At 49.8% G+C, this 12,704-nt stretch overlaps 1 protein-coding gene across 2 annotated transcripts in view; it reads left to right on the forward strand.

Moving 5' to 3' along the window:
• Positions 1–12,704, forward strand: part of LOC144770404 (sacsin-like) — a 311,092-nt gene that overhangs the window by 283,448 nt on the left and 14,940 nt on the right. The gene's annotated exons all lie outside the window — the stretch shown is intronic.

A 12,704-nucleotide genomic window follows, 5' to 3' on the forward strand; every position in this document is an offset into this window, starting at 1 on the left:
CATATGCCTGACCTATTGCATTTACACCCACACAGAGCCACACACACACACACACACAGCCACCCACACAGTCATTCACATAGAGCCACCCACACACACAGAGCCACCTACAGAGCCACCCACACACAGAGCCACCTACACAGAGCCACCCTCACACAGACAGAGCCACCCACACATAGAGCCACCTACAAAAAAAGCTATCCACACAGAGCCACACACACACAGATCCCCACACACACACACACACAGAGCCCCACACACACACACAGAGCCCCACACACAGGGCCCCCCCACACACACAGAACCACACACACAGAGCCACGCACACAGAGCCACACACACAGAGCCACACACACAGAGCGCCACACACACACACACAGACACACACACACAGCCACACACACACAGCCACACACACACAAACACACAGACAGAGCCACACACACACAGACAGTGCCACACACACACAGACAGAGCCACACACACACATACAGAGCCACACACACACAGACAGAGCCACACACACACAGACAGAGCCACACACACACACAGACAGAGCCACACACACACAGACAGAGCCACACACACACAGACAGAGCCACACACATTCCACTACAAGGCCATCACATTTACTGAACTGAGCCCTGAGACTTTCACAGTCTGCAGAAATTGATTCATTACAATATGAGTGCAAGGCTGGCTACCTGATAGCGTGCTCAGGGTAGCCGGTTGGGCACAACAGCCCCCTCTTTGTCATACTGTCGAAATGGCAGAGAGAGCAGTCATTGGCAGTAGTGTCTGTTCCAATGGCTAGCCTCCAGTTATGGAGCTAGCCAATGGAAGACAGAGGCCGGACCAAAGCCCCATATGTAGGACATAAGATTTCGCCCTGGGCGGAGCACTGCTTACGCAGTGCTACGGCCAGGGCAAAACCTAAAAAGGGGTTCCAAACTCTGGCCTGCTGCATGTTGTGGAAAGAAGGTGGCGAACGCTCTTCTCAACCAGAATTGCACAGTGCACTTTCCACTCAGCCAAAGTGAGGCAGAGAGCGAGAGCAGGATCAAACAAACCTGTGACACTGTCATTGACATCAACGCCTTGGGGATTGTTGCTTCTTAGCCAGCTCTTGGCCCTTTGACATTTGGAAGGTAACAAATAACCAGCATTTACAATGCAATGGTGTCGGCATTATTAAAGGTAGAGCTATTGGCATTGCTCATGATTTTTTTTTTAAAATCATAAATAAATAGCATTGTCATTTACATTGCCAATAGCGTAATCGTTAAATAAATGGCATTGTCATTTGCAATGCCAATAGCTTAATCGCTCGCATATGCCTGACCTATTGCATTTACACCCACACAGAGCCACACACACACACACACAGCCACCCACACAGTCATTCACATAGAGCCACCCACACACACAGAGCCACCTACAGAGCCACCCACACACACAGAGCCACCTACACAGAGCCACCCTCACACAGACAGAGCCACCCACACATAGAGCCACCTACAAAAAAAGCTATCCACACAGAGCCACACACACACAGATCCCCACACACACACACAGAGCCCCCCACACACACACAGAGCCCCACACATACACAGAGCCCCACACACAGGGCCCCCCACACACACAGAACCACACACACAGAGCCACGCACACAGAGCCACACACACAGAGCCACACACACAGAGCGCCACACACACACACACACAGACACACACACACAGACACACACACACAGCCACACACACACAAACACACAGACAGAGCCACACACACACAGACAGTGCCACACACACAGACAGAGCCACACACACACAGACAGAGCCACACACACACAGACAGAGCCACACACACACAGACAGAGCCACACACACACAGACAGAGCCACACACACACACAGACAGAGCCACACACACACACAGACAGAGCCACACACACACACAGACAGAGCGACACACACACAGACAGAGCCACACACATTCCACTACAAGGCCATCACATTTACTGAACTGAGCCCTGAGACTTTCACAGTCTGCAGAAATTGATTCATTACAATATGAGTGCAAGGCTGGCTACCTGATAGCGTGCTCAGGGTAGCCGGTTGGGCACAACAGCCCCCTCTTTGTCATACTGTCGAAATGGCAGAGAGAGCAGTCATTGGCAGTAGTGTCTGTTCCTGTCTCACCAGAGCTCAGACCCATGTTTCTATTATACATCAGGCCCTTGCTTGCTGTCCTCTCTCCGTGACCTCAGACTGACCCACAGTTTGGAAAGGCATATCCATGCTGACCGCCTGCAGCTACTTCTACTCACTCCCTCCCTCAACCCCAGCTGGAAGAAAATGGCACTCGAGGGCTGTGTGGTTACTACAACTTGTGAATCTACTAATCTACAGACACAAGTTTTTGTTGGGACTACCTCTCCCTGCCAGACTCACTCTCACAAGAGACACGAAACTGACACTTGCGAGAGAGGCCACGAACTGAATGAGCACATTCCCATCAGACGGAAAAAGGGGTGATATGCGCTGGTGGGCAGTGTGAGGAGGCTTGCACTGTCATGGAAGAAGCAAAACAACAGGAAGAACACAATCCAGGCATCTGTCGCCTCCCGGGGAGAGGTAAATGGATTAGGCAAAGCCACAAAGCTACGGGACGTCCCCTCAAATGGGCCATTGATTAGCACGTCCACTCTAATCTGCAGCACCGTGGCCAGTCCCAAACACAGCGCAGGGGCGGCTGAATTTCAATGGCATTCCTGACAAACATTATCATTTTTAAAGCGCACGCTCAGATGAGAGTTGAATGGCTAGGCAGGCACAACTTTTCACATACGCATCCTGAAATAAAACTGCAAATCAGTCCCGTTATATGCAAGAACAGTCTTTACCCCTGACCACAGAAACCAGTTGCTGATAAAAACAGCAGCAAAATACTAGTGGAGTGGCACACTATGCTAAGCACAGATTTTTAGTTTGTGATTATAAACCACGCCCTTAATTACATCACATCCACGCACCCCCCCTCCACCTCATTCCCAATCGCCGGTTTTTCATCCCACTTAAAGCCCTGCTGGGTTCTTGGTCAGGGGCTCACTGCTGCCTTCAGGATGTCCGCTTCCTGGCGCTAAATCGAAATTAACTTCCCTACCTCTAAATGCCAAGGCCTCTTTTCTTACATCTTTGCACCACACCCCGAGACCTCCTCCCTGCTCAGGCTGTTGTCGTTGGGCTGACAGTGACTGGACGCCGCCATAACATCCTGCGTCGGCTGTGTGTCTCGGAGCGTAAAGAAACGGAAGTACAGTGATCTATTGAATGAACACACGAAGGCGGGGGGAGCTTCTATCTTTGTTTTGTAGTTCTATATAGTGCGAACTCGACCCAAAAGTATTGGAGCGCTTTACATGATCACCAGTTGCCTTACACAAGTATACATTCATTTTTTGTTAAACACGGGGAGATTAAGTAATTTGCCCAGATTCACAGGATTTTGGGCCGACGCTGCTGAGACTCAACCCTGGTTCCCCGGTTCCAAAGTCGGTAGCTCTGACCGTTAGGCCACATCGGTGCAGCAGGTGCAGTGGTACTGGGCCCAGGGACCTGAGGGCCCACTGAATCCTGATTATTGGTTTATTAGTAATATTCAAACAAGAGTCGGGGGCATTTCCTTCCTTGACCTAGGGCCTCTGACACACTGGCTTCGCTGCAGACACACGTAAGGTAGGATAGCCCAGTGGGTCAAAGAATTTACTGTAGAGATACGTGAGTATCCTGCAGGCCATGGGTAAAAAGAACAGAGAGGGCGAATGTGCCTGCTGCTGAGATCCGTCCTTAAGCTGCGGAAGGCAAGTGCCAGTCCCTGTTAGGTAGATCAGTGGGTTAGTGTCGTGATTTAATGTATGAAACCCGCAGGTTACAGACTCAAATCACAGTTAGAGCTTTGGGGACGAATGTGCTTGCGGCACAGATCTGCGTGCAGCTTGCATGTCACAGGATAGGATCCCAGAAAAAAACGTCATCTGACTCATGCACTTACTGTAGAGCTTTTCAGCAACCTGACAGTCGCAGGTTCAAATCCAGCTACGATATCTCGGTGGAATAGCTTGCTGGCTGCAGAGATCAGCGCGCGAGATGTATAAATGTCACTGAGAAGCGGCAACTCGCCCCATGTGCTATTTAACTGGGTTTACCACCTGGAACTCTCACAGATCTCCACGACACATGCATTAACCCACCACGGAAGCCTTCTACTGTAGTATATGAAATAGGTTTACAATTTAGTGTACCAAAAACGCTGCTGTGTAGAGAAACTGCATGCCTCTCTATGTCTACGCCCTTATCCCTTATGGCTGGGGGTGGAGTAGAGAGCTGTTCCTTTCCCCAACCACCATGTCCTAGGGCTGCGCCTCAGTCTTCTATTCTTTCACTGCTGTGATCTCACCCCACGGCCGCCAGATGTTTGCACTGAAGCCTGAGCAACGCCAGATGTGCTGGGGGGGCCGCCTATCCGCAACAAGTCAAGTCAAGTCAAGTCAAAATTTGTATAGCGCACTACTCACCCAGAGGGTCTCAAGGCGCTTGAGGGAGATGGGTTCTCTACTTATCAAATAGCCAGGTTTTGCGTTGTTTTCTGAAGGAGAGGTGGTTCTGTGTGAGGCGGAGGTGGGTGGGGATGGAATTCCAGGTTTTGGCCGCTAGGTAGGAGAAAGATCTTCCTCCCATGGTGGCTCTTCCGATGCGTGGAATCGCGGCGAGGGCTTGATTGGACGAACGTAGTTGGCGGGTGGGGGTGTAAAAGGTCAGGCGCGTGTTAAGGTATTTGGGTCCTAGGTTGTAGAGGGCTTTGTGTGTGTGGGTGAGGAGACGGAACGTTATTCTCTTGTTGACGGGGAGCCAGTGAAGGTCTCTCAAGTGACCGGATATGTGATTGTGGCGGGGTATGTCTAGGATGAGTCGGGCGGAGGCGTTCTGAATGCGTTGGAGCTTTTTCTGTAATTTGGTTGAGGTTCCGGCATAGAGGGTGTTTACGTAGTCCACTCGGCTAGTGACCAGTGCTTGGGTGACCGTCTTTCTTGTTTCGGTGGGGATCCATCGGAAGATCTTTTTGAGTATATGTAGGATGTTAAAGCATGATGATGAAATGGCGTTAACTTGTCTCGTCATCGAGAGGGAGTAGTCTAGAATAAATCCCAGGTTGCGAGCATGGTCCGTTGGTTTGGGTGCGCTGCCCAGGGCCGGTGGCCACCATGAGTCGTCCCATGCAGAGGGGGATGATCCTAGGATGAGGACTTCCGTTTTGTCTGAATTCAGTTTTAAGCGGCTGTTCTTCATCCACTCTGCTACGTTTTTCATCCCTTCGTGTAGGTTGGTTTTGGTGGTGTTTGGGTCTTTGGTGAGGGAGAGGATCAGCTGTGTGTCGTCAGCGTAGGAGATGATGTTGAGGTTGTGCTGGCGTGCGATGGACGCGAGGGGGCTCATGTAGACGTTGAAGAGGGTGGGGCTGAGCGATGATCCTTGTGGTACGCCGCAGATGACTTCGGTGGCCCCTGATCTGAAAGGGGGTAGGCGGACTCTCTGGGTTCTTCCGGCGAGGAACGAGAGGATCCAGTCCTTGTATCTCCGCGTTGCTGAGGCGTTGTACAAGGGTGCTGTGACATACTGTGTCAAACGCTGCGGAGAGGTCCAGGAGGATGAGGGCCGCTGTTTCCCAGTTGTCGAGTAGAGTTCGGATGCCGTCTGTGGCTGCGATGAGGGCGGTCTCGGTGCTGTGTTTGGCTCGGAAGCCGGACTGTGAGGGGTCGAGGGATCCGTTAGACTCGAGCTGGCAACCAATCCTCTTAGGCTGGTATATTTAGTATGCGCCTCTAAGAGATAGTTTCAGACCAGGAAACGTAAAACACCCCTTCTCAGGAACAAAACAACACCTTTTGAGGCAGAGGTCATGGAGCGCGGGCTCTTGTGCCATCTGACCGGGCCCATTATGGCTCCGATGTCACCCGCAGGGAATGGGCGATTGTGTGGAGGGGCTGTGCCCCTCCCCCCAGCAGGAAATGGAGGAAGGACTCAGACGCTGTCCAGGCAAGATGAGGCCACTTTGTACAGAACTTTTATTTTTGCAGTTTTTTTAAAGCGCAAATTCGATGGAAGGTATTGGAGCGCTTTACACGAGCACCGTTCACATTACACAAGGTCGCATTCATATTTTTTTAGACACGGGGATATTAAGTGGTTTGCCCTGAATCACAGGGTGCTGAGCCAACGCCGAGACTCGAACCTATTCCCCAGTTCCCAAGTTGGTAGTCGCCATATTCTCTCCCTTTATGTGCTCCCCTCCCATTCCTAACAGATCCAGGAAAGATGGTTCAGGCTCTAAAGAACCGCCGTGGTCCACAGCATCCTCGCGGCGCCTCCTGCTTCTCAGTCCCTGCTTGGTACTGCAGTCTGTACCCGTCCGCCAAAATCAATCCAGCCCGTGCGGGGCAATGAGAGAGCAGAAACAAACCTAACACGACCACGTTTCTCCGAGGCGAGGCAGAAATGCCTCGGAGAAACACACGGTCATTTTGGGATTCGGGGGCGTGTTTTTTAGGTTTGAGTGACTAAAGACGTCAAAAGAACGTAAAAAACACGCCCCCGAATCGCAAAAAGACGGGGCTTGATCGGAGTGACGCCCCTCTCCTCCAATGGCTGGCCTCCGTTTAGGAAGCCAGCCAATGGAGAAGAGAGGCGGGTTCAAGCCCCCTAACTAAGACACATTAAATATCGGAGCTCCGCCCACTGCTTACGCAGTGCGACGCAGTCCTCAACCTAAAAAGTCTGCACTCTCAAGCAAGACCACAGGTCTCCCTAAAACCTGCTCTTTCTCCCATCATCCTACTTGTACCCTGTTTGCCTTTCTTGCTGTTGGTGTGTAACTAGGGTCTTCCCTCATACAGGCTTTGCATCAGTGTCTGTCTGTCAGGAGAATGTGGTCATGCCTGTGTGGTCATGCCCTTTTTTCCAGCGTACTTGTGCACTGTGTCTGTGAGCCTGCAGCTTAATGAAGGTCTTTAAAAGCCATCCAGTTGCCAGTAATGCAAATGTTTCTATACTGCAGTATTTGGCAAACATTTGTCTAAAATTGATTGACCAACATTTCCAATCCAATGTAAAATGTTTTTTAAAGTCTACCCAGTTTTAAACAATGTGCCTAGACCATTGTTCTTAATGCAAAAAGCACATTATTGGCCCGTTTACGAGTTTTGGCAGTACCAGGGCAGGCAGTACGCCATCGCCGTGCCCCCGCACCACTGAAACACATCGCCACCTTCCAGATTATGACTTTAAAGTAGTCTGGCAGGCAGGCGGTGTGGCGGTCGAACGACGGTGCCTCTTTCAAAGGTGGCGGTGCAATGGGATCACACAACAATGTTCCTACAGGGCATGGACTCCAAAGTCCATGCCGTGCAGGAACTAGCGTGCATGCACACATGGGGGCACCTGCAGGGCCCCCTTTTTTTCCTCTCCGCCAGGGTTTTTATGTCGGTTCCACCGCCTTGAAAACCCTGGCGGAGAGGAAACTCGCAATATGCGTGGCGGGCCCACTTTGGCCAGGTCACTGACAGTGCACAGGCACACTCGTCCCAATTCTACATATATTTACATCTAAAATTCAGGGATACTGATGTGTGTTTTCATTATTTTAACACAGCTGCTGCTCACCAATATTACTGCAAGTATTCTCTGTGACACCCTCCCATTTCTCATATATGACGTCATGTTTTGATCTGAAAGAAACATTTTTATGGAAACACAAATAAATACTCTTTCTCTGCTAAATGTATGTAATAGAATTATTAAATGTCATCAGGGCAGGAAATTCTGCAGAACAGAGCTGGTTCTATCAGGGGCCCCCAGAAAGGCTGGGGCTCTGGGCCAGAGCCGACTTTGCCCATGCTTTAAAACGTCTTTGGTATGGGGAAACGAATGACTCATTAATTTAAGGTCTTTGTGGAGGGCACAGTGTGTGTTAGCTTTGGACTATGTCCCAGATACTTATGCGTGATAGGAGATTAATTCTGGCCAAGAAGTAACATAGAAAGAAATAAACACGAGCTGCACAGTTAAGCAGGCTCAGGCGCTAAGTAGATTGTACCGTCATAATACACAGTTCATCTAATATTGGAGAAGTGAGGGTCATGTCAACATATAAGGCAGGGTGAAACAAAATGATAGTTGGGAATGAAGCCACGTGTTCTCATTGTTACTTTTTAACCCATTTCTGTCGTTCCCCATCACAGACAGCAGATTTGGGAAGCGCAAACTAATAACAAATGCAAGGTATTACAAAAAAAGTGTGTATCCAATCCAGGAACAAATTCAGAGGGAAGTATAGAAGAAAGGTTGACTATCAGTTGATGTCATTAATTTAAACATTAAGGGCCAGATGTAGGTAACTCATTTTTACCGACTCTAAAATACCGATTTTTACCAAATCGGTATTTTAGAAAAAGGAAATGAGACGTAGGTCAAAAATCGGTAAAAAATACCGAATCGGTAAAATTCGGAAACCACGACCCGGTATTTACCGATTCGGTATTTACCGATACGGCAAATAACGATTCGGTAATTCACATGCAATCCTATGGGCCCGGTGGCCCATAGGAATGCATTGAATCTACCGAATCCGTAGTTACCGAATCGGTAAATACCGATTCGGTAAATACCGAGTCGGGGATACAAAATATCAGGCAGTTGATGTATCAATCAATCACGTGCCTCCACCCCGCCCCTCAGCCAACCAACAGAGCAATAGACCAATCCTGTGCATTCACCCCACCCCACAACCAGGAAGTGGCCACACCCATGCAGGTGCAGTGTACCTAATCACACAGGAGAGCAGTTGCACAGAGACAGGCTGGTGTGAAGCAGAGCCCTGCAGGACATACAAATGGATCCCCAAGACTCTCAGAGGGAAGGTGCAGAGAGGAAGAGGAAGATGAAGTTCAGCACTGGTGAACTTCAGGTGCTGGTGCAGGTACCCGAGGCTGTCAAGAGGAACACCTGGCTGGGGATCCAGACCAAAGTACACGCTATAGGAGTGACCACCAGGGAAGTGGACGATCTCAAGAAGCGATGGTACGATCTAAGGATTGTTACCAAGAAAAAACTGGCTGCAAGAAGCAAGGAGGCCATTGCCACAGGAGGAAGGAAGAACATGGCACCTGCTCTCACGGACCTGGAAGAGCTAGTGGAGTCCACACTGGAGCCAGAGTGCGTTGTGGGGATTGGTGATGCAGACAGCTCAGCCCGAGCTGCAGCTAAGAAAGGTAAGGGACATGTCCATCATCCCACACCCCCTGCCTGTGTCCCTCCCCCAATGTGGTCATGAGTTGAAGAAATCCAGTACTGACTTTAGTATTCACCTGCAATGCATTATGGGAGTGGTAGTCATAAGAATAGCCATATGATCAGTCTACATGAAATGTTGACAGGCATGCCACACAATACAATCAGAGACATGGGAGGAGCAGGAAATAGTGAAATAATAATGTAATTTAATAGTGATTTACACGGTGAAAGCACCACTAAGACACTGTCCATATCTGTCCACAGGGGAGACATCACGCAAGTCACTGCAGGTGAGGGAGAAGACACATCCCCAAAGGGATAGGAGTGAGCAAGAAGGCAGGGTTGCAGGGCCCAGCACTGAAAGACCTACAGCACCCTGCACACAAGCAGCTGAGACACCAGAGGCAGACGACACCATGCACCTTGAAGCATCTCCAGTGCTCCTTGACTCACCACAAGATTAATCAAAACAACCACACACACCAGCAGACACAGATGTCTCAGACATCTGCAGGCCCGTGAGGCATGAGGGTCCCCCGCAAAGGATCCTACAAACATCCTCCGATGAGGAAAGGGAGTGTGAGGAGTCAAGACAGCCAATGGCAGGAAGTGCACCATGTCATTCATCCACTCCTGTCGGGCGATCCGGTGGAACGAGACGTCGTAGGGTCCAGGAGTCAAACGTCAGTGGCCGTGATGCGGATGTCTTCCAAGGCCTTGAGACCACAATGGTCAAGGTGCAGTGCCTGCAGGCAAAAGGAATAAGTGCAGTGCATAGACAAATGCGCCTTTTGAACACTAATTTCACAGACATGAACAAGGGAATAGCATCAATGGCAGACAGCATGAGGGACATGGCAGATGGAGTCAGGGACATGTCTCAGTGTGTGATGACACTGTGTGAGGAACTACGAGAGGACCGTGCACAAAGGCGCAGGGAGAGCCATCGTATGCACCAGCAGACAAGGGGAATGCGCCAACTTGCAACTGCGACTTTACTGATGTGTCGCCGTTCAGTTGCGATGCAGATGGGGCTGGTGCACTGCTGTACTGATCTCTCCCGGGGGATGGGGAGAGTCACTACAGCACTTGAAGTGCTGCTGACAAACCAGTCAGCCACCACAGGAGCAGAAGTTGTTGGGGACACAGATACCCCTAGTAGCAGGAGCAGCACCCCTGTCCCTGAAGTAAGGAGGAGCAGCAGACGCCAGAGTGCCGGCGCTGGCACAGCAGACTCTGAACTTAATCAACCTCAGGCATCACGCGTGGCTGTTCATGGGCGCAAGCAGTGAGTCTGCCATATGCAGATGGACATGTGAGGGTGAGGTAACCCCCGTCCACACAGTAGTGCTAGGCACACTAGTATGTGTGTTCTGTGGCTTATGTCATTTCAACGTAGTGCAAAATAAACTACGTGCATTGAAGTACAACACATGCTTTGTCTCTATACTTACTCAGAAGTAGTTGTGTGTGATTTCTGCCCGTCTCTGTCTCCCGTCTATGGGTTTGGTACTCCTACTGTGTTGGCTGCTGGTAGTGCCTGCTCATCGTCATGGTCTTCATAGTCCTCCAGTTCCACCTCTGTGCCCCTCTTAGTTGCGAGGTTGTGCAACATTGCACAGGTAGCAATTATCTTACAGCATGTTACAGGTGAGTACTGCCGTGCCCCCCCACTTTTGTGGAGGCAGCGGAACCGGCTCTTCAGGAGCCCAAAGGTGCGCTCAATGATGTTGCGGGTGGATTTATGTGCCACATTGTAACGTCTTTGGCTGGGGGTTGTGGGGTTGAGGTAGGGTGTCAGGACGAAGGAACGGAGTGCATATGCACTATCCCCTAATGTGAAAGAAAAAAGATACATTACTCTGAGGCACACATTGACATACGTCTGCTTCATCTATCAAGGGAGTGTCACCCATTTATTTACCTAGCAGGTATCCTTCCCCGAATTCACCCGCTGTCAGGCGGGAATAGATCCCACTATTTTGGAATATGTATGAATCGTGGGTGCTTCCTGGGTATCTGGCCACTATATCGGTGATAATGTACTTGGCATCACAGATTGCTTGTACATTGATTGTGTGTGAGGACTTCCTGTTCCTGTATATGTGCTCAGTGGCAGCTGGGGGGCAAATGGGGATGTGGGTCCCATCAATGCAGCCAATCACGTGTGGGAAATTTGCCATGAGTTAAAAGTCAGTCTTGGTTCTGAGCAAGTCCGCATCAGTGTCTGGGAAGTGGATGTAATGCTCCATTCTTTGCATCATGGCATCCAGGAACTTTCTGAAAAAACGCGACAGGCAGCTCTGGGACACCCCACCTACCGCAGCAACAACACTCTGGTAGCTCCCAGATGCAAGGAGGTGTATGCTACAGAGCACCTGGACATGGGGTGGGATGGCTTGGGCCCTTGGTCTTGGGTGGTCCAGAAGTGGGTGTAGGTTCCTGATCAGGTCCATGATGGTTTGGGGGTGCAGTCTGTATCTTTGCAGTATCTCTGGCTCTGTCAATTGGAAGAGTGTAATCCTCTGCCGGTACACCTGCTCCTCCCTTCTCTATTCCCTCTCACCTGCTGCCTGTAGCCGTAGACGTCTTGCTATTACACATAGAAAGTCGCCATAGTAGTGTTGCATTTTGGGGCCCTTTTTTATAGGCTGCACCTGATTACCACCTGCTTTCAATCCATGTTAAATACCGATTCATAAATACCGATTTTTGGTGAAATTCGGTAAATTATGGCTCACCTACATCTCAATGGTGTTGTTTTTTCCACTTCTTAATTTCCGAATCGGTAATTTTACCGATTCGGAACATTTACCGACTTGGTATGTTTTCCGATTCGGTAATTTAACCGAATCGGAACATTTACCGACTCGGTATATTTTCCGATTCGGTAATTTTTCCGATTCGGTAATATTACCGATTCGGATTATTTACCGACTCGGTAAGCTACCGATTCGGAATTTTTTCCAATTCTGACAAATTTGGGCAAGCTACATCTCAATGTCCAAATACCGGTCGGTGGCGGCTGAAATAACCGATTTTCGGCCGTTACCAACCGGCATTTGGCTACCTACATCTGGCCCAAAGTGTATAATTGTGTACCTGTTAAGAGTAGCGATATCGAGAAAATGATTGCCTCTCCTTCTGCAGGATAGGAAAAAGCACACGTTATTAACTCCTTTCGCGAAAAAAACCAATGACAACATTTTTAACATGCCTCTGGCTTCTTTAGACATGACGCTCTCATGGTAGATGTGGGAATTATGGGTACATACTGTTCAACGTGTGGAAATAAATGCCAGTGGTACTGGTTGAGATGAAATACAGTCCCAGGGCTCCTTGACTGCATAGCTTTTAC

This window comes from Lissotriton helveticus, chromosome 7, assembly GCF_964261635.1.
Source record: "Lissotriton helveticus chromosome 7, aLisHel1.1, whole genome shotgun sequence".
NCBI classification, from domain to species: Eukaryota; Metazoa; Chordata; class Amphibia; order Caudata; family Salamandridae; genus Lissotriton; species Lissotriton helveticus.